The sequence below is a fragment of the Cryptomeria japonica genome, unplaced genomic scaffold (assembly GCF_030272615.1).
Source record: "Cryptomeria japonica unplaced genomic scaffold, Sugi_1.0 HiC_scaffold_381, whole genome shotgun sequence".
In the NCBI taxonomy this organism is placed as follows: Eukaryota; Viridiplantae; Streptophyta; class Pinopsida; order Cupressales; family Cupressaceae; genus Cryptomeria; species Cryptomeria japonica.
Window position 1 is genome coordinate 113,149 of NW_026729202.1, and position 23,437 is coordinate 136,585.

General features: G+C 62.9%; 3 non-coding genes across 3 annotated transcripts; all 3 read left to right on the forward strand.

Annotated features, from left to right (window-relative positions):
- The first annotated feature begins 2,100 nt into the window (after positions 1–2,100).
- On the forward strand, positions 2,101–2,219 carry LOC131871236 (5S ribosomal RNA). The gene has a single exon (XR_009369501.1). It is a non-coding gene; the product is annotated as a 5S ribosomal RNA (ribosomal RNA).
- Positions 2,220–10,023: 7,804 nt separating this feature from the next.
- Positions 10,024–10,142, forward strand: LOC131871239 (5S ribosomal RNA). The gene has a single exon (XR_009369504.1). It is a non-coding gene; the product is annotated as a 5S ribosomal RNA (ribosomal RNA).
- A 7,804-nt stretch (positions 10,143–17,946) lies between these two features.
- Positions 17,947–18,065, forward strand: LOC131871237 (5S ribosomal RNA). The gene has a single exon (XR_009369502.1). It is a non-coding gene; the product is annotated as a 5S ribosomal RNA (ribosomal RNA).
- Positions 18,066–23,437: the final 5,372 nt, after the last annotated feature.

Genomic DNA, 23,437 nt, shown 5'->3' on the forward strand with positions numbered 1-23,437 from the left:
CCGGGCTCCGACTTCGTGCAGGCCGCACCTTGGAGCACACTTCGGAGCGCTCCTTGGTGCGCACCATGGTGCCCACCAGGGCGCACCCGAGGCAAACCGGGCTCCGACTTCGTGCACGCCGCACCTTGGAGCACACATCGGAGCGCTCCCAGGTTCGCACCAGCGTTGCGCACCTTTGATGCGCTGCCTTCACTAATTTCCAGAAAAGGCAAAAAAAAACGATATTTTAAAATTTCCGTTCTGAAAGATAGTGAAAAAAACGGAACGCGGGTGCCATCTTGAGCCCTTCCTGATGCGCAGCCCAGGCAAGTTGTGCGCACCAAGGTGCCCACCCTGGCGGAGGTGCGCGCCCGGGGCAAACCGGGCTCCGACTTCGTGCACTGCATGGTGCCCACCAAGGCGCGCAACCCAGCCAAGGTGCCCACCGCAGCGAAGGTGCACGCGAGGTGCGCACCCGAGGTGCACACCCGGGGCAAACCGGGCTCCGACTTCGTGCACGCCGCACCTTGGAGCACACTTCAGAGCGCTCCTTGGTACGCACCAGGGCGCGCAACCCAGCCAAGGTGCTCACCCCGGCGAAGGTGCACGCGAGGTGCGCACCCGGGGCAAACCGGGCTCGGACTTCGTGCACGCCGCACCTTGGAGCACACATCGGAGCGCTCCCGGGTTCGCACCAGCATTGCGCACCTTTGATGCGCTGCCTTCACTAATTTCCAGAAAAGGCAAAAAAAAGAAAAAAATGAGATTTTAAAATTTCCGTTTTGAAAGATAGTGAAAAAAACGGAACGCGGGTGCCATCTTGAGCCCGCCCTGGTGTGCAGCCCAGGCAAGTTGTGCGCACCAAGGCACCCACCCTGGCCAAGGTGGGTCACGGGGTGGGTCCTAGGGTGGGTAACGGGGTGGGTACTAAGGTGCGTGCCAAGGTGGGTCATAGGGTGGGTGCCAAGGTGGGCACCAGGGTGGGTGTGCACCAACCCTAGCCAGGGTAGGTCACGGGGTGGTTGTCGGGGTGGGCGTCAAGGAGCCAAGGTGGGTGGCAAGTAGCCAAGTTGCGTGCCAAGGTGGGTGTCGGGGTGGGTGCCAAGGATCCAAGGTGGGTGCCAAGGAACCAAGGTGGGTGTCTGGGTGGGTGCCGAGGTGGGAGCCAGGGTGGGTCCCAAGGTGAGTGCAAAGGTGGGTGCCAGGGTCAAGGTGAGTGCCAATGTGGGTTCCAAGGTGCCAGGGTCAGGGTGAGTGCCAATGTGGGTTCAAAGGTGCTAAGTTGGGTGCGAGGTTGGGTGCGAGGGTGGGTGGGTGCCAAGGTGTGCTAGGTGGAAGCCCGGGTGGGTCGGCATCCCATGGGTGTCGAGTTGGGTGCCTGATGGGTGCTTCTTGTCAAGTTTTAGTCGTCGGGACTCATTTCGAGCCTTAGAGGTCGTTTCTTGTCCGGTTGCCCTGTCTTCGACCTGGGAACCCAATTTTGGTCCTCGGGTCCCATTTTTTTTTGTCTCGCATCCCACTTTTGGCCTGTGGCCTTTTCGGGGTCGATTCTCGTTTTGGGCATCAGAGCATGTTTCTTCTCCTAAAACCCAATATTTGTTTATTAAGTCTCGGAACACATTTTTGTTCTCGTGGACCCATCATGGGTCTTGGAACGCATTTGTGGTCCTTGGGTCCCATTTTGCATCCCGAAACTTGTGTTTTGGTGCTTGATCCCTATTTTGGGTGCCCACCTTGCACCAAGTGCGCACCCGGGGCAAACCGAGCGCCTTGGTGCACCGGGGCAAGATCGAGCGTGCACCCGAGGCGCCCCGAACATGCACCAAGGTGCACTCGGCCCACATGTGAGCGCAGGTCGTTGCGCCCGAGGTGGTGTGTGGGCACCGCGTTGCAGACGGGACACTGCACGCACACGACGCCCCCTCCAGGTGCACGCACGTAGGCCGGGCCGGGTGCACACCCGACGCCCTAGCAAGGTGCGCGCACCCGGGCAGGGCTCACACTTGGCGAACGGGGCGCACTTCGCGAGGGAGGGTGTGCACCTCGACGGGGGTGGGTGGCCGGGGTGGATTCGCACGTGGGTCGCGGTTTGCTAAGTACACACTGCGACAAGCTCATAACGGGTGCGATCATACCAGCGTTAGTGCACCGGATCCCATCAGAACTCCGCAGTTAAGCGCGCTTGGGCCGGAGTAGTACTGGGATGGGTGACCTCCCGGGAAGTCCCGGTGTTGCACCCTTTTTTAGTTTTTCGCCGGGCGTCGCAATGCTATTTGAATAAACCTTTTGCCCGTTTGCGTTCTCGTCGGGGCCGGGCCGGGCCGGGGTGCGCTGCCCGCACTACCGCGCGCGCGGGGGCGACACCGAGCGCGCACCCGAGGCGCCCCGAGCACACAGGCCACGGTGCAACCCGGGCGTTGTGCGCGCACCCCGGTGCGCCCGAGGTGCTGCGCGCGCACCCAGGTGAAATCGGTGTGCACCTCGGCCAGTGCGCGCTCGGTCGAGTCGCGCACGTTGGCCAAGGTGCACGGTGATGTTTCTTACTCTAAGGTTCCGCACCAGACGCCCGGGACAGGTGAGCGAAGCTGGGCGGGGCCGGGTGCGCGGCCGGGGCAGGTGCACGCAGCTGGAGAGAGCTTTGGAGCACACTTCGGAGCGCACCAATGATGCGCTCCATTCAAAAGTTTCCTGAAAAGGCAAAAAAAGTTGAGATTATAGAATTTCCCACTTGAGAGATTGTAAAAAAAAAAAATTTAAAATGAAGGAAACGCGGGTGCCAAGGTGTGCGCAGCCCAGCCAAGGTGTGCGCACCAAGGCGCCCACCCTGGCGAAGGTGCACGCAAGGTGCGCACCCGAGGCAAACCGGACAATTAACCCAACTTTCGACTTCGCGCGCACCTTGGAGCGCACTTCGGAGCGCTCCTTGGTGCGCACCAATCTTGGGCACCTCGGAGTGCACCATGGCGCCCACCAAGGTGCGCACCCGGGGCAAACCGAGCTCCGACTTCGTGCGCACCTTGGAGCGCACGAAAGGTGCGCACCATGGCGCCCACCAAGGTGCGCAGCCCAGCCAAGGCGTGCGCATCAAGGTGCGCACCCTGGCGAAGGTGCGCACCCGGGGCAAACCGAGCTCCGACTTCGTGCGCACCTTGGAGCGCACAAAAGGTGCGCAACCCAGCCAAGGTGTGCGCACCCCGGTCAAACCGAGCTCCGAATCGTGCGCACCAGAGGTGCACGCCATCGTGCGCACCTTGGAGCACACTTCGGAGCCCTCCTTGGTGCGCGCCGATGTTGCGCACCTCGGAGCGCACCCGGGGAAAACAATGCAATTAACCCGACTTTCGACTTCGTGGGCACCTCGGAGCGCTCTCGGGTTCGCACCTCGGAGCACACCGAGGTGCGCACCTTTGATGCGCTGCCTTCACCAATTTCCAGAAAAGGCAAGAAAACATTGAGAAGGTGTGCGCACCGAGGTGCCCACCCTGGCGAAGGTGCACGCGAGGTGCGCACCCGGGGCAAACCGGGCTCCGACTTCGTGCACGCCGCACCTTGGAGCACACTTCGGAGCGCTCCTTGGTGCGCACCAGGGCGCGCAACCCAGCCGAGGTGCCCACCCCGGCGAAGGTGCACGCGAGGTGCGCACCCGGGGCAAACCGGGCTCCGACTTCGTGCACGCCATGGTGCCCACCGCGGCGAAGGTGCACGCGAGGTGCGCACCCGGGGCAAACCGGGCTCCGACTTCGTGCACGCCGCACCTTGGAGCACACTTCGGAGCGCTCCTTGGTGCGCACCATGGTGCCCACCAGGGCGCGCAACCCCGCCGAAGGTGCACGCGAGGTGCGCACCCGGGGCAAACCGGGCTCCGACTTCGTGCACGCCGCACCTTGGAGCACACTTCGGAGCGCTCCTTGGTGCGCACCATGGTGCCCACCAGGGCGCGCAACCCCGCCGAAGGTGCACGCGAGGTGCGCACCCGGGGCAAACCGGGCTCCGACTTCGTGCACGCCATGGTGCGCACCGCGGCGAAGGTGCGCACCCGGGGCAAACCGGGCTCCGACTTCGTGCACGCCGCACCTTGGAGCACACTTCGGAGCGCTCCTTGGTGCGCACCAGGGCGCGCAACCCAGCCGAGGTGCCCACCCCGGCGAAGGTGCACGCGAGGTGCGTACCTGGGGCAAACCGGGCTCCGACTTCGTGCACGCCGCACCTTGGAGCACACTTCGGAGCGCTCCTTGGTGCGCACCATGGTGCCCACCAGGCCGCGCAACCCAGCCAAGGTGTGCGCACCAAGGTGCACGCGAGGTGCGCACCCGGGGCAAACCGGGGTCCGACTTCGTGCACGCCGCACCTTGGAGCACACATCGGGGCGCTCCCGGGTTCGCACCGGCGTTGCGCACCGTGGTGGGCACCTCGGAGCACACCAAGGTGGGCAGCGAGGTGCGCACCTTTGATGCGATGCCTTCACTAATTTCCATAAAAGGCAAAAAAAAAACGAGATTTTAAAATTTCCGTTTTGAAAGATAGTGAGAAAAAGGGAATGCTGGTGCCATCTTGAGCCCGCCCTGGTGCGCAGCCCAGCCAAGGTGTGCGCACCAAGGTGCCCACCCTGGCGAAGGTGCGCGCCCGGGCAATTAACCCAACTTCCAACTTCGCGCGCGCCAGGGTGGGAGCGCACCCAACAACCGGGCCTGGGAAGAGCCAATGCGAGAAACCCCACCAAACGCTCTGACAAAAAAAGAGGGGGCGCTCCAGTAACCCCGCTTCGGAGCGCACCCTGGGCAAACCCAGCCAAGGTGCCCACCCCGGCCAAGGTGCAGGCGAGGTGCGCACCCGGGGCAAACCGGGCTCCGACAACGTGCACGCCGCACCTTGGAGCACACTTCGTAGCGCTCCCGGGTGCGCACCTCAGAGCACACCAAGGTGGGCAGCGAGGTGCGCACCTTTGATGCGCTGCCTTCACTAATTTCCAGAAAAGGCAAAAAAAAAAGGAGATTTTAAAATTTCCGTTTTGAAAGATAGTGAAAAAAACGGAACGCGCGTGCCATCTTGAGCCCGCCCTGGTGCGCAGCCCAGGTAAGGTGCCCACCCTGGCAAAGGTGCGCACCCGGGCAATTAACCCTACTTCCGACTTCGTGCGCGCCAGGGTGGCAACCGGGCCTCGGAAGAGCCAATGCGAGAAACCCCACCAAACGCTCCGACAAAAAAAGAGGCGGCGCTCCAATAACCCCGCTTCGGAGCGCAGCCGGGGCAAACCCAGCCAAGGTGCCCACCCCGACGAAGGTGCACGCGAGGTGCGCACCCGGGGCAAACCGGGCTCCGACAACGTGCACGCAGCACCTTGGAGCACACTTCGAAGCACTCCCGGGTGCCCACCGGCGTTGCGCACCGTGGTGGGCAGCGAGGTGCGCACCTTTGATGCGCTGCCTTCACTAATTTCCAGAAAAAGGCAAAAAAAAATGAGATTTTAAAATTTCCGTTTTGAAAGATAGTGAAAAAAAAGGAACGCGGGTGCCATCTTGAGCCCGCCCTGGTGCGCAGCCCAGGCAAGGCATGCGCACCAAGGTGCCCACCCGAGGTGCACACCCGGGGCAAACCGGGCTCCGACTTCGTGCAGGCCGCACCTTGGAGCACACTTCGGAGCGCTCCTTGGTGCGCACCATGGTGCCCACCAGGGCGCGCAACCCAGCCAAGGTCTGCACACTAAGGTGCCCACCCCGGCGAAGGTGCACGCGAGGTGCGCACCCGGGGCAAACCGGGCTCCGACTTCGTGCACGCCATGGTGCCCACCGCGGCGAAGGTGCACGCGAGGTGCGCACCCGGGGCAAACCGGGCTCCGACTTCGTGCACGCCGCACCTTGGAGCACACTTCGGAGCGCTCCTTGGTGCGCACCATGGTGCCCACCAGGGCGCGCAACCCAGCCAAGGTGTGCGCACCAAGGTGCACGCGAGGTGCGCACCCGGGGCAAACCGGGGTCCGACTTCGTGCACGCCGCACCTTGGAGCACACATCGGAGCGCTCCCAGGTTCGCACCAGCGTTGCGCACCTTTGATGCGCTGCCTTCACTAATTTCCAGAAAAGGCAAAAAAAAACGATATTTTAAAATTTCCGTTCTGAAAGATAGTGAAAAAAACGGAACGCGGGTGCCATCTTGAGCCCTTCCTGGTGCGCAGCCCAGGCAAGTTGTGCGCACCAAGGTGCCCACCCTGGCGGAGGTGCGCGCCCGGGGCAAACCGGGCTCCGACTTCGTGCACTGCATGGTGCCCACCAAGGCGCGCAACCCAGCCAAGGTGCCCACCGCAGCGAAGGTGCACGCGAGGTGCACACCCGGGGCAAACCGGGCTCCGACTTCGTGCACGCCGCACCTTGGAGCACACTTCAGAGCGCTCCTTGGTGCGCACCAGGGCGCGCAACCCAGCCGAGGTGCCCACCCCGGCGAAGGTGCACGCGAGGTGCGCACCCGGGGCAAACCGGGCTCCGACTTCGTGCACGCCATGGTGCCCACCGCGGCGAAGGTGCGCACCCGGGGCAAACCGGGCTCCGACTTCGTGCACGCCGCACCTTGGAGCACACTTCGGAGCGCTCCTTGGTGCGCACCATGGTGCCCACCAGGCCGCGCAACCCAGCCAAGGTGTGCGCACCAAGGTGCACGCGAGGTGCGCACCCGGGGCAAACCGGGGTCCGACTTCGTGCACGCCGCACCTTGGAGCACACATCGGGGCGCTCCCGGGTTCGCACCGGCGTTGCGCACCGTGGTGGGCACCTCGGAGCACACCAAGGTGGGCAGCGAGGTGCGCACCTTTGATGCGATGCCTTCACTAATTTCCATAAAAGGCAAAAAAAAAACGAGATTTTAAAATTTCCGTTTTGAAAGATAGTGAGAAAAAGGGAATGCTGGTGCCATCTTGAGCCCGCCCTGGTGCGCAGCCCAGCCAAGGTTTGCGCACCAAGGTGCCCACCCTGGCGAAGGTGCGCGCCCGGGCAATTAACCCAACTTCCAACTTCGCGCGCGCCAGGGTGGGAGCGCACCCAACAACCGGGCCTGGGAAGAGCCAATGCGAGAAACCCCACCAAACTCTCTGACAAAAAAAGAGGGGGCGCTCCAGTAACCCCGCTTCGGAGCGCACCCTGGGCAAACCCAGCCAAGGTGCCCACCCCGGCCAAGGTGCAGGCGAGGTGCGCACCCGGGGCAAACCGGGCTCCGACAACGTGCACGCCGCACCTTGGAGCACACTTCGTAGCGCTCCCGGGTGCGCACCTCAGAGCACACCAAGGTGGGCAGCGAGGTGCGCACCTTTGATGCGCTGCCTTCACTAATTTCCAGAAAAGGCAAAAAAAAAAGGAGATTTTAAAATTTCCGTTTTGAAAGATAGTGAAAAAAACGGAACGCGCGTGCCATCTTGAGCCCGCCCTGGTGCGCAGCCCAGGTAAGGTGCCACCCTGGCAAAGGTGCGCACCCGGGCAATTAACCCTACTTCCGACTTCGTGCGCGCCAGGGTGGCAACCGGGCCTCGGAAGAGCCAATGCGAGAAACCCCACCAAACGCTCCGACAAAAAAAGAGGCGGCGCTCCAATAACCCCGCTTCGGAGCGCAGCCGGGGCAAACCAAGCCAAGGTGCCCACCCCGACGAAGGTGCACGCGAGGTGCGCACCCGGGGCAAACCGGGCTCCGACAACGTGCACGCAGCACCTTGGAGCACACTTCGAAGCACTCCCGGGTGCCCACCGGCGTTGCGCACCGTGGTGGGCAGCGAGGTGCGCACCTTTGATGCGCTGCCTTCACTAATTTCCAGAAAAAGGCAAAAAAAAATGAGATTTTAAAATTTCCGTTTTGAAAGATAGTGAAAAAAAAGGAACGCGGGTGCCATCTTGAGCCCGCCCTGGTGCGCAGCCCAGGCAAGGCATGCGCACCAAGGTGCCCACCCGAGGTGCACACCCGGGGCAAACCGGGCTCCGACTTCGTGCAGGCCGCACCTTGGAGCACACTTCGGAGCGCTCCTTGGTGCGCACCATGGTGCCCACCAGGGCGCACCCGAGGCAAACCGGGCTCCGACTTCGTGCACGCCGCACCTTGGAGCACACATCGGAGCGCTCCCAGGTTCGCACCAGCGTTGCGCACCTTTGATGCGCTGCCTTCACTAATTTCCAGAAAAGGCAAAAAAAAACGATATTTTAAAATTTCCGTTCTGAAAGATAGTGAAAAAAACGGAACGCGGGTGCCATCTTGAGCCCTTCCTGATGCGCAGCCCAGGCAAGTTGTGCGCACCAAGGTGCCCACCCTGGCGGAGGTGCGCGCCCGGGGCAAACCGGGCTCCGACTTCGTGCACTGCATGGTGCCCACCAAGGCGCGCAACCCAGCCAAGGTGCCCACCGCAGCGAAGGTGCACGCGAGGTGCGCACCCGAGGTGCACACCCGGGGCAAACCGGGCTCCGACTTCGTGCACGCCGCACCTTGGAGCACACTTCAGAGCGCTCCTTGGTACGCACCAGGGCGCGCAACCCAGCCAAGGTGCTCACCCCGGCGAAGGTGCACGCGAGGTGCGCACCCGGGGCAAACCGGGCTCGGACTTCGTGCACGCCGCACCTTGGAGCACACATCGGAGCGCTCCCGGGTTCGCACCAGCATTGCGCACCTTTGATGCGCTGCCTTCACTAATTTCCAGAAAAGGCAAAAAAAAGAAAAAAATGAGATTTTAAAATTTCCGTTTTGAAAGATAGTGAAAAAAACGGAACGCGGGTGCCATCTTGAGCCCGCCCTGGTGTGCAGCCCAGGCAAGTTGTGCGCACCAAGGCACCCACCCTGGCCAAGGTGGGTCACGGGGTGGGTCCTAGGGTGGGTAACGGGGTGGGTACTAAGGTGCGTGCCAAGGTGGGTCATAGGGTGGGTGCCAAGGTGGGCACCAGGGTGGGTGTGCACCAACCCTAGCCAGGGTAGGTCACGGGGTGGTTGTCGGGGTGGGCGTCAAGGAGCCAAGGTGGGTGGCAAGTAGCCAAGTTGCGTGCCAAGGTGGGTGTCGGGGTGGGTGCCAAGGATCCAAGGTGGGTGCCAAGGAACCAAGGTGGGTGTCTGGGTGGGTGCCGAGGTGGGAGCCAGGGTGGGTCCCAAGGTGAGTGCAAAGGTGGGTGCCAGGGTCAAGGTGAGTGCCAATGTGGGTTCCAAGGTGCCAGGGTCAGGGTGAGTGCCAATGTGGGTTCAAAGGTGCTAAGTTGGGTGCGAGGTTGGGTGCGAGGGTGGGTGGGTGCCAAGGTGTGCTAGGTGGAAGCCCGGGTGGGTCGGCATCCCATGGGTGTCGAGTTGGGTGCCTGATGGGTGCTTCTTGTCAAGTTTTAGTCGTCGGGACTCATTTCGAGCCTTAGAGGTCGTTTCTTGTCCGGTTGCCCTGTCTTCGACCTGGGAACCCAATTTTGGTCCTCGGGTCCCATTTTTTTTTGTCTCGCATCCCACTTTTGGCCTGTGGCCTTTTCGGGGTCGATTCTCGTTTTGGGCATCAGAGCATGTTTCTTCTCCTAAAACCCAATATTTGTTTATTAAGTCTCGGAACACATTTTTGTTCTCGTGGACCCATCATGGGTCTTGGAACGCATTTGTGGTCCTTGGGTCCCATTTTGCATCCCGAAACTTGTGTTTTGGTGCTTGATCCCTATTTTGGGTGCCCACCTTGCACCAAGTGCGCACCCGGGGCAAACCGAGCGCCTTGGTGCACCGGGGCAAGATCGAGCGTGCACCCGAGGCGCCCCGAACATGCACCAAGGTGCACTCGGCCCACATGTGAGCGCAGGTCGTTGCGCCCGAGGTGGTGTGTGGGCACCGCGTTGCAGACGGGACACTGCACGCACACGACGCCCCCTCCAGGTGCACGCACGTAGGCCGGGCCGGGTGCACACCCGACGCCCTAGCAAGGTGCGCGCACCCGGGCAGGGCTCACACTTGGCGAACGGGGCGCACTTCGCGAGGGAGGGTGTGCACCTCGACGGGGGTGGGTGGCCGGGGTGGATTCGCACGTGGGTCGCGGTTTGCTAAGTACACACTGCGACAAGCTCATAACGGGTGCGATCATACCAGCGTTAGTGCACCGGATCCCATCAGAACTCTGCAGTTAAGCGCGCTTGGGCCGGAGTAGTACTGGGATGGGTGACCTCCCGGGAAGTCCCGGTGTTGCACCCTTTTTTAGTTTTTCGCCGGGCGTCGCAATGCTATTTGAATAAACCTTTTGCCCGTTTGCGTTCTCGTCGGGGCCGGGCCGGGCCGGGGTGCGCTGCCCGCACTACCGCGCGCGCGGGGGCGACACCGAGCGCGCACCCGAGGCGCCCCGAGCACACAGGCCACGGTGCAACCCGGGCGTTGTGCGCGCACCCCGGTGCGCCCGAGGTGCTGCGCGCGCACCCAGGTGAAATCGGTGTGCACCTCGGCCAGTGCGCGCTCGGTCGAGTCGCGCACGTTGGCCAAGGTGCACGGTGATGTTTCTTACTCTAAGGTTCCGCACCAGACGCCCGGGACAGGTGAGCGAAGCTGGGCGGGGCCGGGTGCGCGGCCGGGGCAGGTGCACGCAGCTGGAGAGAGCTTTGGAGCACACTTCGGAGCGCACCAATGATGCGCTCCATTCAAAAGTTTCCTGAAAAGGCAAAAAAAGTTGAGATTATAGAATTTCCCACTTGAGAGATTGTAAAAAAAAAAAATTTAAAATGAAGGAAACGCGGGTGCCAAGGTGTGCGCAGCCCAGCCAAGGTGTGCGCACCAAGGCGCCCACCCTGGCGAAGGTGCACGCAAGGTGCGCACCCGAGGCAAACCGGACAATTAACCCAACTTTCGACTTCGCGCGCACCTTGGAGCGCACTTCGGAGCGCTCCTTGGTGCGCACCAATCTTGGGCACCTCGGAGTGCACCATGGCGCCCACCAAGGTGCGCACCCGGGGCAAACCGAGCTCCGACTTCGTGCGCACCTTGGAGCGCACGAAAGGTGCGCACCATGGCGCCCACCAAGGTGCGCAGCCCAGCCAAGGCGTGCGCATCAAGGTGCGCACCCTGGCGAAGGTGCGCACCTGGGGCAAACCGAGCTCCGACTTCGTGCGCACCTTGGAGCGCACAAAAGGTGCGCAACCCAGCCAAGGTGTGCGCACCCCGGTCAAACCGAGCTCCGAATCGTGCGCACCAGAGGTGCACGCCATCGTGCGCACCTTGGAGCACACTTCGGAGCCCTCCTTGGTGCGCGCCGATGTTGCGCACCTCGGAGCGCACCCGGGGAAAACAATGCAATTAACCCGACTTTCGACTTCGTGGGCACCTCGGAGCGCTCTCGGGTTCGCACCTCGGAGCACACCGAGGTGCGCACCTTTGATGCGCTGCCTTCACCAATTTCCAGAAAAGGCAAGAAAACATTGAGAAGGTGTGCGCACCGAGGTGCCCACCCTGGCGAAGGTGCACGCGAGGTGCGCACCCGGGGCAAACCGGGCTCCGACTTCGTGCACGCCGCACCTTGGAGCACACTTCGGAGCGCTCCTTGGTGCGCACCAGGGCGCGCAACTCAGCCGAGGTGCCCACCCCGGCGAAGGTGCACGCGAGGTGCGCACCCGGGGCAAACCGGGCTCCGACTTCGTGCACGCCATGGTGCCCACCGCGGCGAAGGTGCACGCGAGGTGCGCACCCGGGGCAAACCGGGCTCCGACTTCGTGCACGCCGCACCTTGGAGCACACTTCGGAGCGCTCCTTGGTGCGCACCATGGTGCCCACCAGGGCGCGCAACCCCGCCGAAGGTGCACGCGAGGTGCGCACCCGGGGCAAACCGGGCTCCGACTTCGTGCACGCCGCACCTTGGAGCACACTTCGGAGCGCTCCTTGGTGCGCACCATGGTGCCCACCAGGGCGCGCAACCCCGCCGAAGGTGCACGCGAGGTGCGCACCCGGGGCAAACCGGGCTCCGACTTCGTGCACGCCATGGTGCGCACCGCGGCGAAGGTGCGCACCCGGGGCAAACCGGGCTCCGACTTCGTGCACGCCGCACCTTGGAGCACACTTCGGAGCGCTCCTTGGTGCGCACCAGGGCGCGCAACCCAGCCGAGGTGCCCACCCCGGCGAAGGTGCACGCGAGGTGCGTACCCGGGGCAAACCGGGCTCCGACTTCGTGCACGCCGCACCTTGGAGCACACTTCGGAGCGCTCCTTGGTGCGCACCATGGTGCCCACCAGGCCGCGCAACCCAGCCAAGGTGTGCGCACCAAGGTGCACGCGAGGTGCGCACCCGGGGCAAACCGGGGTCCGACTTCGTGCACGCCGCACCTTGGAGCACACATCGGGGCGCTCCCGGGTTCGCACCGGCGTTGCGCACCGTGGTGGGCACCTCGGAGCACACCAAGGTGGGCAGCGAGGTGCGCACCTTTGATGCGATGCCTTCACTAATTTCCATAAAAGGCAAAAAAAAAACGAGATTTTAAAATTTCCGTTTTGAAAGATAGTGAGAAAAAGGGAATGCTGGTGCCATCTTGAGCCCGCCCTGGTGCGCAGCCCAGCCAAGGTGTGCGCACCAAGGTGCCCACCCTGGCGAAGGTGCGCGCCCGGGCAATTAACCCAACTTCCAACTTCGCGCGCGCCAGGGTGGGAGCGCACCCAACAACCGGGCCTGGGAAGAGCCAATGCGAGAAACCCCACCAAACGCTCTGACAAAAAAAGAGGGGGCGCTCCAGTAACCCCGCTTCGGAGCGCACCCTGGGCAAACCCAGCCAAGGTGCCCACCCCGGCCAAGGTGCAGGCGAGGTGCGCACCCGGGGCAAACCGGGCTCCGACAACGTGCACGCCGCACCTTGGAGCACACTTCGTAGCGCTCCCGGGTGCGCACCTCAGAGCACACCAAGGTGGGCAGCGAGGTGCGCACCTTTGATGCGCTGCCTTCACTAATTTCCAGAAAAGGCAAAAAAAAAAGGAGATTTTAAAATTTCCGTTTTGAAAGATAGTGAAAAAAACGGAACGCGCGTGCCATCTTGAGCCCGCCCTGGTGCGCAGCCCAGGTAAGGTGCCCACCCTGGCAAAGGTGCGCACCCGGGCAATTAACCCTACTTCCGACTTCGTGCGCGCCAGGGTGGCAACCGGGCCTCGGAAGAGCCAATGCGAGAAACCCCACCAAACGCTCCGACAAAAAAAGAGGCGGCGCTCCAATAACCCCGCTTCGGAGCGCAGCCGGGGCAAACCCAGCCAAGGTGCCCACCCCGACGAAGGTGCACGCGAGGTGCGCACCCGGGGCAAACCGGGCTCCGACAACGTGCACGCAGCACCTTGGAGCACACTTCGAAGCACTCCCGGGTGCCCACCGGCGTTGCGCACCGTGGTGGGCAGCGAGGTGCGCACCTTTGATGCGCTGCCTTCACTAATTTCCAGAAAAAGGCAAAAAAAAATGAGATTTTAAAATTTCCGTTTTGAAAGATAGTGAAAAAAAAGGAACGCGGGTGCCATCTTGAGCCCGCCCTGGTGCGCAGCCCAGGCAAGGCATGCGCACCAAGGTGCCCACCCGAGGTGCACACCCGGGGCAAACCGGGCTCCGACTTCGTGCAGGCCGCACCTTGGAGCACACTTCGGAGCGCTCCTTGGTGCGCACCATGGTGCCCACCAGGGCGCGCAACCCAGCCAAGGTCTGCACACTAAGGTGCCCACCCCGGCGAAGGTGCACGCGAGGTGCGCACCCGGGGCAAACCGGGCTCCGACTTCGTGCACGCCATGGTGCCCACCGCGGCGAAGGTGCACGCGAGGTGCGCACCCGGGGCAAACCGGGCTCCGACTTCGTGCACGCCGCACCTTGGAGCACACTTCGGAGCGCTCCTTGGTGCGCACCATGGTGCCCACCAGGGCGCGCAACCCAGCCAAGGTGTGCGCACCAAGGTGCACGCGAGGTGCGCACCCGGGGCAAACCGGGGTCCGACTTCGTGCACGCCGCACCTTGGAGCACACATCGGAGCGCTCCCAGGTTCGCACCAGCGTTGCGCACCTTTGATGCGCTGCCTTCACTAATTTCCAGAAAAGGCAAAAAAAAACGATATTTTAAAATTTCCGTTCTGAAAGATAGTGAAAAAAACGGAACGCGGGTGCCATCTTGAGCCCTTCCTGGTGCGCAGCCCAGGCAAGTTGTGCGCACCAAGGTGCCCACCCTGGCGGAGGTGCGCGCCCGGGGCAAACCGGGCTCCGACTTCGTGCACTGCATGGTGCCCACCAAGGCGCGCAACCCAGCCAAGGTGCCCACCGCAGCGAAGGTGCACGCGAGGTGCACACCCGGGGCAAACCGGGCTCCGACTTCGTGCACGCCGCACCTTGGAGCACACTTCAGAGCGCTCCTTGGTGCGCACCAGGGCGCGCAACCCAGCCGAGGTGCCCACCCCGGCGAAGGTGCACGCGAGGTGCGCACCCGGGGCAAACCGGGCTCCGACTTCGTGCACGCCATGGTGCCCACCGCGGCGAAGGTGCGCACCCGGGGCAAACCGGGCTCCGACTTCGTGCACGCCGCACCTTGGAGCACACTTCGGAGCGCTCCTTGGTGCGCACCATGGTGCCCACCAGGCCGCGCAACCCAGCCAAGGTGTGCGCACCAAGGTGCACGCGAGGTGCGCACCCGGGGCAAACCGGGGTCCGACTTCGTGCACGCCGCACCTTGGAGCACACATCGGGGCGCTCCCGGGTTCGCACCGGCGTTGCGCACCGTGGTGGGCACCTCGGAGCACACCAAGGTGGGCAGCGAGGTGCGCACCTTTGATGCGATGCCTTCACTAATTTCCATAAAAGGCAAAAAAAAAACGAGATTTTAAAATTTCCGTTTTGAAAGATAGTGAGAAAAAGGGAATGCTGGTGCCATCTTGAGCCCGCCCTGGTGCGCAGCCCAGCCAAGGTTTGCGCACCAAGGTGCCCACCCTGGCGAAGGTGCGCGCCCGGGCAATTAACCCAACTTCCAACTTCGCGCGCGCCAGGGTGGGAGCGCACCCAACAACCGGGCCTGGGAAGAGCCAATGCGAGAAACCCCACCAAACTCTCTGACAAAAAAAGAGGGGGCGCTCCAGTAACCCCGCTTCGGAGCGCACCCTGGGCAAACCCAGCCAAGGTGCCCACCCCGGCCAAGGTGCAGGCGAGGTGCGCACCCGGGGCAAACCGGGCTCCGACAACGTGCACGCCGCACCTTGGAGCACACTTCGTAGCGCTCCCGGGTGCGCACCTCAGAGCACACCAAGGTGGGCAGCGAGGTGCGCACCTTTGATGCGCTGCCTTCACTAATTTCCAGAAAAGGCAAAAAAAAAAGGAGATTTTAAAATTTCCGTTTTGAAAGATAGTGAAAAAAACGGAACGCGCGTGCCATCTTGAGCCCGCCCTGGTGCGCAGCCCAGGTAAGGTGCCACCCTGGCAAAGGTGCGCACCCGGGCAATTAACCCTACTTCCGACTTCGTGCGCGCCAGGGTGGCAACCGGGCCTCGGAAGAGCCAATGCGAGAAACCCCACCAAACGCTCCGACAAAAAAAGAGGCGGCGCTCCAATAACCCCGCTTCGGAGCGCAGCCGGGGCAAACCAAGCCAAGGTGCCCACCCCGACGAAGGTGCACGCGAGGTGCGCACCCGGGGCAAACCGGGCTCCGACAACGTGCACGCAGCACCTTGGAGCACACTTCGAAGCACTCCCGGGTGCCCACCGGCGTTGCGCACCGTGGTGGGCAGCGAGGTGCGCACCTTTGATGCGCTGCCTTCACTAATTTCCAGAAAAAGGCAAAAAAAAATGAGATTTTAAAATTTCCGTTTTGAAAGATAGTGAAAAAAAAGGAACGCGGGTGCCATCTTGAGCCCGCCCTGGTGCGCAGCCCAGGCAAGGCATGCGCACCAAGGTGCCCACCCGAGGTGCACACCCGGGGCAAACCGGGCTCCGACTTCGTGCAGGCCGCACCTTGGAGCACACTTCGGAGCGCTCCTTGGTGCGCACCATGGTGCCCACCAGGGCGCACCCGAGGCAAACCGGGCTCCGACTTCGTGCACGCCGCACCTTGGAGCACACATCGGAGCGCTCCCAGGTTCGCACCAGCGTTGCGCACCTTTGATGCGCTGCCTTCACTAATTTCCAGAAAAGGCAAAAAAAAACGATATTTTAAAATTTCCGTTCTGAAAGATAGTGAAAAAAACGGAACGCGGGTGCCATCTTGAGCCCTTCCTGATGCGCAGCCCAGGCAAGTTGTGCGCACCAAGGTGCCCACCCTGGCGGAGGTGCGCGCCCGGGGCAAACCGGGCTCCGACTTCGTGCACTGCATGGTGCCCACCAAGGCGCGCAACCCAGCCAAGGTGCCCACCGCAGCGAAGGTGCACGCGAGGTGCGCACCCGAGGTGCACACCCGGGGCAAACCGGGCTCCGACTTCGTGCACGCCGCACCTTGGAGCACACTTCAGAGCGCTCCTTGGTACGCACCAGGGCGCGCAACCCAGCCAAGGTGCTCACCCCGGCGAAGGTGCACGCGAGGTGCGCACCCGGGGCAAACCGGGCTCGGACTTCGTGCACGCCGCACCTTGGAGCACACATCGGAGCGCTCCCGGGTTCGCACCAGCATTGCGCACCTTTGATGCGCTGCCTTCACTAATTTCCAGAAAAGGCAAAAAAAAGAAAAAAATGAGATTTTAAAATTTCCGTTTTGAAAGATAGTGAAAAAAACGGAACGCGGGTGCCATCTTGAGCCCGCCCTGGTGTGCAGCCCAGGCAAGTTGTGCGCACCAAGGCACCCACCCTGGCCAAGGTGGGTCACGGGGTGGGTCCTAGGGTGGGTAACGGGGTGGGTACTAAGGTGCGTGCCAAGGTGGGTCATAGGGTGGGTGCCAAGGTGGGCACCAGGGTGGGTGTGCACCAACCCTAGCCAGGGTAGGTCACGGGGTGGTTGTCGGGGTGGGCGTCAAGGAGCCAAGGTGGGTGGCAAGTAGCCAAGTTGCGTGCCAAGGTGGGTGTCGGGGTGGGTGCCAAGGATCCAAGGTGGGTGCCAAGGAACCAAGGTGGGTGTCTGGGTGGGTGCCGAGGTGGGAGCCAGGGTGGGTCCCAAGGTGAGTGCAAAGGTGGGTGCCAGGGTCAAGGTGAGTGCCAATGTGGGTTCCAAGGTGCCAGGGTCAGGGTGAGTGCCAATGTGGGTTCAAAGGTGCTAAGTTGGGTGCGAGGTTGGGTGCGAGGGTGGGTGGGTGCCAAGGTGTGCTAGGTGGAAGCCCGGGTGGGTCGGCATCCCATGGGTGTCGAGTTGGGTGCCTGATGGGTGCTTCTTGTCAAGTTTTAGTCGTCGGGACTCATTTCGAGCCTTAGAGGTCGTTTCTTGTCCGGTTGCCCTGTCTTCGACCTGGGAACCCAATTTTGGTCCTCGGGTCCCATTTTTTTTTGTCTCGCATCCCACTTTTGGCCTGTGGCCTTTTCGGGGTCGATTCTCGTTTTGGGCATCAGAGCATGTTTCTTCTCCTAAAACCCAATATTTGTTTATTAAGTCTCGGAACACATTTTTGTTCTCGTGGACCCATCATGGGTCTTGGAACGCATTTGTGGTCCTTGGGTCCCATTTTGCATCCCGAAACTTGTGTTTTGGTGCTTGATCCCTATTTTGGGTGCCCACCTTGCACCAAGTGCGCACCCGGGGCAAACCGAGCGCCTTGGTGCACCGGGGCAAGATCGAGCGTGCACCCGAGGCGCCCCGAACATGCACCAAGGTGCACTCGGCCCACATGTGAGCGCAGGTCGTTGCGCCCGAGGTGGTGTGTGGGCACCGCGTTGCAGACGGGACACTGCACGCACACGACGCCCCCTCCAGGTGCACGCACGTAGGCCGGGCCGGGTGCACACCCGACGCCCTAGCAAGGTGCGCGCACCCGGGCAGGGCTCACACTTGGCGAACGGGGCGCACTTCGCGAGGGAGGGTGTGCACCTCGACGGGGGTGGGTGGCCGGGGTGGATTCGCACGTGGGTCGCGGTTTGCTAAGTACACACTGCGACAAGCTCATAACGGGTGCGATCATACCAGCGTTAGTGCACCGGATCCCATCAGAACTCCGCAGTTAAGCGCGCTTGGGCCGGAGTAGTACTGGGATGGGTGACCTCCCGGGAAGTCCCGGTGTTGCACCCTTTTTTAGTTTTTCGCCGGGCGTCGCAATGCTATTTGAATAAACCTTTTGCCCGTTTGCGTTCTCGTCGGGGCCGGGCCGGGCCGGGGTGCGCTGCCCGCACTACCGCGCGCGCGGGGGCGACACCGAGCGCGCACCCGAGGCGCCCCGAGCACACAGGCCACGGTGCAACCCGGGCGTTGTGCGCGCACCCCGGTGCGCCCGAGGTGCTGCGCGCGCACCCAGGTGAAATCGGTGTGCACCTCGGCCAGTGCGCGCTCGGTCGAGTCGCGCACGTTGGCCAAGGTGCACGGTGATGTTTCTTACTCTAAGGTTCCGCACCAGACGCCCGGGACAGGTGAGCGAAGCTGGGCGGGGCCGGGTGCGCGGCCGGGGCAGGTGCACGCAGCTGGAGAGAGCTTTGGAGCACACTTCGGAGCGCACCAATGATGCGCTCCATTCAAAAGTTTCCTGAAAAGGCAAAAAAAGTTGAGATTATAGAATTTCCCACTTGAGAGATTGTAAAAAAAAAAAATTTAAAATGAAGGAAACGCGGGTGCCAAGGTGTGCGCAGCCCAGCCAAGGTGTGCGCACCAAGGCGCCCACCCTGGCGAAGGTGCACGCAAGGTGCGCACCCGAGGCAAACCGGACAATTAACCCAACTTTCGACTTCGCGCGCACCTTGGAGCGCACTTCGGAGCGCTCCTTGGTGCGCACCAATCTTGGGCACCTCGGAGTGCACCATGGCGCCCACCAAGGTGCGCACCCGGGGCAAACCGAGCTCCGACTTCGTGCGCACCTTGGAGCGCACGAAAGGTGCGCACCATGGCGCCCACCAAGGTGCGCAGCCCAGCCAAGGCGTGCGCATCAAGGTGCGCACCCTGGCGAAGGTGCGCACCCGGGGCAAACCGAGCTCCGACTTCGTGCGCACCTTGGAGCGCACAAAAGGTGCGCAACCCAGCCAAGGTGTGCGCACCCCGGTCAAACCGAGCTCCGAATCGTGCGCACCAGAGGTGCACGCCATCGTGCGCACCTTGGAGCACACTTCGGAGCCCTCCTTGGTGCGCGCCGATGTTGCGCACCTCGGAGCGCACCCGGGGAAAACAATGCAATTAACCCGACTTTCGACTTCGTGGGCACCTCGGAGCGCTCTCGGGTTCGCACCTCGGAGCACACCGAGGTGCGCACCTTTGATGCGCTGCCTTCACCAATTTCCAGAAAAGGCAAGAAAACATTGAGAAGGTGTGCGCACCGAGGTGCCCACCCTGGCGAAGGTGCACGCGAGGTGCGCACCCGGGGCAAACCGGGCTCCGACTTCGTGCACGCCGCACCTTGGAGCACACTTCGGAGCGCTCCTTGGTGCGCACCAGGGCGCGCAACCCAGCCGAGGTGCCCACCCCGGCGAAGGTGCACGCGAGGTGCGCACCCGGGGCAAACCGGGCTCCGACTTCGTGCACGCCATGGTGCCCACCGCGGCGAAGGTGCACGCGAGGTGCGCACCCGGGGCAAACCGGGCTCCGACTTCGTGCACGCCGCACCTTGGAGCACACTTCGGAGCGCTCCTTGGTGCGCACCATGGTGCCCACCAGGGCGCGCAACCCCGCCGAAGGTGCACGCGAGGTGCGCACCCGGGGCAAACCGGGCTCCGACTTCGTGCACGCCGCACCTTGGAGCACACTTCGGAGCGCTCCTTGGTGCGCACCATGGTGCCCACCAGGGCGCGCAACCCCGCCGAAGGTGCACGCGAGGTGCGCACCCGGGGCAAACCGGGCTCCGACTTCGTGCACGCCATGGTGCGCACCGCGGCGAAGGTGCGCACCCGGGGCAAACCGGGCTCCGACTTCGTGCACGCCGCACCTTGGAGCACACTTCGGAGCGCTCCTTGGTGCGCACCAGGGCGCGCAACCCAGCCGAGGTGCCCACCCCGGCGAAGGTGCACGCGAGGTGCGTACCCGGGGCAAACCGGGCTCCGACTTCGTGCACGCCGCACCTTGGAGCACACTTCGGAGCGCTCCTTGGTGCGCACCATGGTGCCCACCAGGCCGCGCAACCCAGCCAAGGTGTGCGCACCAAGGTGCACGCGAGGTGCGCACCCGGGGCAAACCGGGGTCCGACTTCGTGCACGCCGCACCTTGGAGCACACATCGGGGCGCTCCCGGGTTCGCACCGGCGTTGCGCACCGTGGTGGGCACCTCGGAGCACACCAAGGTGGGCAGCGAGGTGCGCACCTTTGATGCGATGCCTTCACTAATTTCCATAAAAGGCAAAAAAAAAACGAGATTTTAAAATTTCCGTTTTGAAAGATAGTGAGAAAAAGGGAATGCTGGTGCCATCTTGAGCCCGCCCTGGTGCGCAGCCCAGCCAAGGTGTGCGCACCAAGGTGCCCACCCTGGCGAAGGTGCGCGCCCGGGCAATTAACCCAACTTCCAACTTCGCGCGCGCCAGGGTGGGAGCGCACCCAACAACCGGGCCTGGGAAGAGCCAATGCGAGAAACCCCACCAAACGCTCTGACAAAAAAAGAGGGGGCGCTCCAGTAACCCCGCTTCGGAGCGCACCCTGGGCAAACCCAGCCAAGGTGCCCACCCCGGCCAAGGTGCAGGCGAGGTGCGCACCCGGGGCAAACCGGGCTCCGACAACGTGCACGCCGCACCTTGGAGCACACTTCGTAGCGCTCCCGGGTGCGCACCTCAGAGCACACCAAGGTGGGCAGCGAGGTGCGCACCTTTGATGCGCTGCCTTCACTAATTTCCAGAAAAGGCAAAAAAAAAAGGAGATTTTAAAATTTCCGTTTTGAAAGATAGTGAAAAAAACGGAACGCGCGTGCCATCTTGAGCCCGCCCTGGTGCGCAGCCCAGGTAAGGTGCCCACCCTGGCAAAGGTGCGCACCCGGGCAATTAACCCTACTTCCGACTTCGTGCGCGCCAGGGTGGCAACCGGGCCTCGGAAGAGCCAATGCGAGAAACCCCACCAAACGCTCCGACAAAAAAAGAGGCGGCGCTCCAATAACCCCGCTTCGGAGCGCAGCCGGGGCAAACCCAGCCAAGGTGCCCACCCCGACGAAGGTGCACGCGAGGTGCGCACCCGGGGCAAACCGGGCTCCGACAACGTGCACGCAGCACCTTGGAGCACACTTCGAAGCACTCCCGGGTGCCCACCGGCGTTGCGCACCGTGGTGGGCAGCGAGGTGCGCACCTTTGATGCGCTGCCTTCACTAATTTCCAGAAAAAGGCAAAAAAAAATGAGATTTTAAAATTTCCGTTTTGAAAGATAGTGAAAAAAAAGGAACGCGGGTGCCATCTTGAGCCCGCCCTGGTGCGCAGCCCAGGCAAGGCATGCGCACCAAGGTGCCCACCCGAGGTGCACACCCGGGGCAAACCGGGCTCCGACTTCGTGCAGGCCGCACCTTGGAGCACACTTCGGAGCGCTCCTTGGTGCGCACCATGGTGCCCACCAGGGCGCGCAACCCAGCCAAGGTCTGCACACTAAGGTGCCCACCCCGGCGAAGGTGCACGCGAGGTGCGCACCCGGGGCAAACCGGGCTCCGACTTCGTGCACGCCATGGTGCCCACCGCGGCGAAGGTGCACGCGAGGTGCGCACCCGGGGCAAACCGGGCTCCGACTTCGTGCACGCCGCACCTTGGAGCACACTTCGGAGCGCTCCTTGGTGCGCACCATGGTGCCCACCAGGGCGCGCAACCCAGCCAAGGTGTGCGCACCAAGGTGCACGCGAGGTGCGCACCCGGGGCAAACCGGGGTCCGACTTCGTGCACGCCGCACCTTGGAGCACACATCGGAGCGCTCCCAGGTTCGCACCAGCGTTGCGCACCTTTGATGCGCTGCCTTCACTAATTTCCAGAAAAGGCAAAAAAAAATGATATTTTAAAATTTCCGTTCTGAAAGATAGTGAAAAAAACGGAACGCGGGTGCCATCTTGAGCCCTTCCTGGTGCGCAGCCCAGGCAAGTTGTGCGCACCAAGGTGCCCACCCTGGCGGAGGTGCGCGCCCGGGGCAAACCGGGCTCCGACTTCGTGCACTGCATGGTGCCCACCAAGGCGCGCAACCCAGCCAAGGTGCCCACCGCAGCGAAGGTGCACGCGAGGTGCACACCCGGGGCAAACCGGGCTCCGACTTCGTGCACGCCGCACCTTGGAGCACACTTCAGAGCGCTCCTTGGTGCGCACCAGGGCGCGCAACCCAGCCGAGGTGCCCACCCCGGCGAAGGTGCACGCGAGGTGCGCACCCGGGGCAAACCGGGCTCCGACTTCGTGCACGCCATGGTGCCCACCGCGGCGAAGGTGCGCACCCGGGGCAAACCGGGCTCCGACTTCGTGCACGCCGCACCTTGGAGCACACTTCGGAGCGCTCCTTGGTGCGCACCATGGTGCCCACCAGGCCGCGCAACCCAGCCAAGGTGTGCGCACCAAGGTGCACGCGAGGTGCGCACCCGGGGCAAACCGGGGTCCGACTTCGTGCACGCCGCACCTTGGAGCACACATCGGGGCGCTCCCGGGTTCGCACCGGCGTTGCGCACCGTGGTGGGCACCTCGGAGCACACCAAGGTGGGCAGCGAGGTGCGCACCTTTGATGCGATGCCTTCACTAATTTCCATAAAAGGCAAAAAAAAAACGAGATTTTAAAATTTCCGTTTTGAAAGATAGTGAGAAAAAGGGAATGCTGGTGCCATCTTGAGCCTGCCCTGGTGCGCAGCCCAGCCAAGGTTTGCGCACCAAGGTGCCCACCCTGGCGAAGGTGCGCGCCCGGGCAATTAACCCAACTTCCAACTTCGCGCGCGCCAGGGTGGGAGCGCACCCAACAACCGGGCCTGGGAAGAGCCAATGCGAGAAACCCCACCAAACTCTCTGACAAAAAAAGAGGGGGCGCTCCAGTAACCCCGCTTCGGAGCGCACCCTGGGCAAACCCAGCCAAGGTGCCCACCCCGGCCAAGGTGCAGGCGAGGTGCGCACCCGGGGCAAACCGGGCTCCGACAACGTGCACGCCGCACCTTGGAGCACACTTCGTAGCGCTCCCGGGTGCGCACCTCAGAGCACACCAAGGTGGGCAGCGAGGTGCGCACCTTTGATGCGCTGCCTTCACTAATTTCCAGAAAAGGCAAAAAAAAAAGGAGATTTTAAAATTTCCGTTTTGAAAGATAGTGAAAAAAACGGAACGCGCGTGCCATCTTGAGCCCGCCCTGGTGCGCAGCCCAGGTAAGGTGCCACCCTGGCAAAGGTGCGCACCCGGGCAATTAACCCTACTTCCGACTTCGTGCGCGCCAGGGTGGCAACCGGGCCTCGGAAGAGCCAATGCGAGAAACCCCACCAAACGCTCCGACAAAAAAAGAGGCGGCGCTCCAATAACCCCGCTTCGGAGCGCAGCCGGGGCAAACCAAGCCAA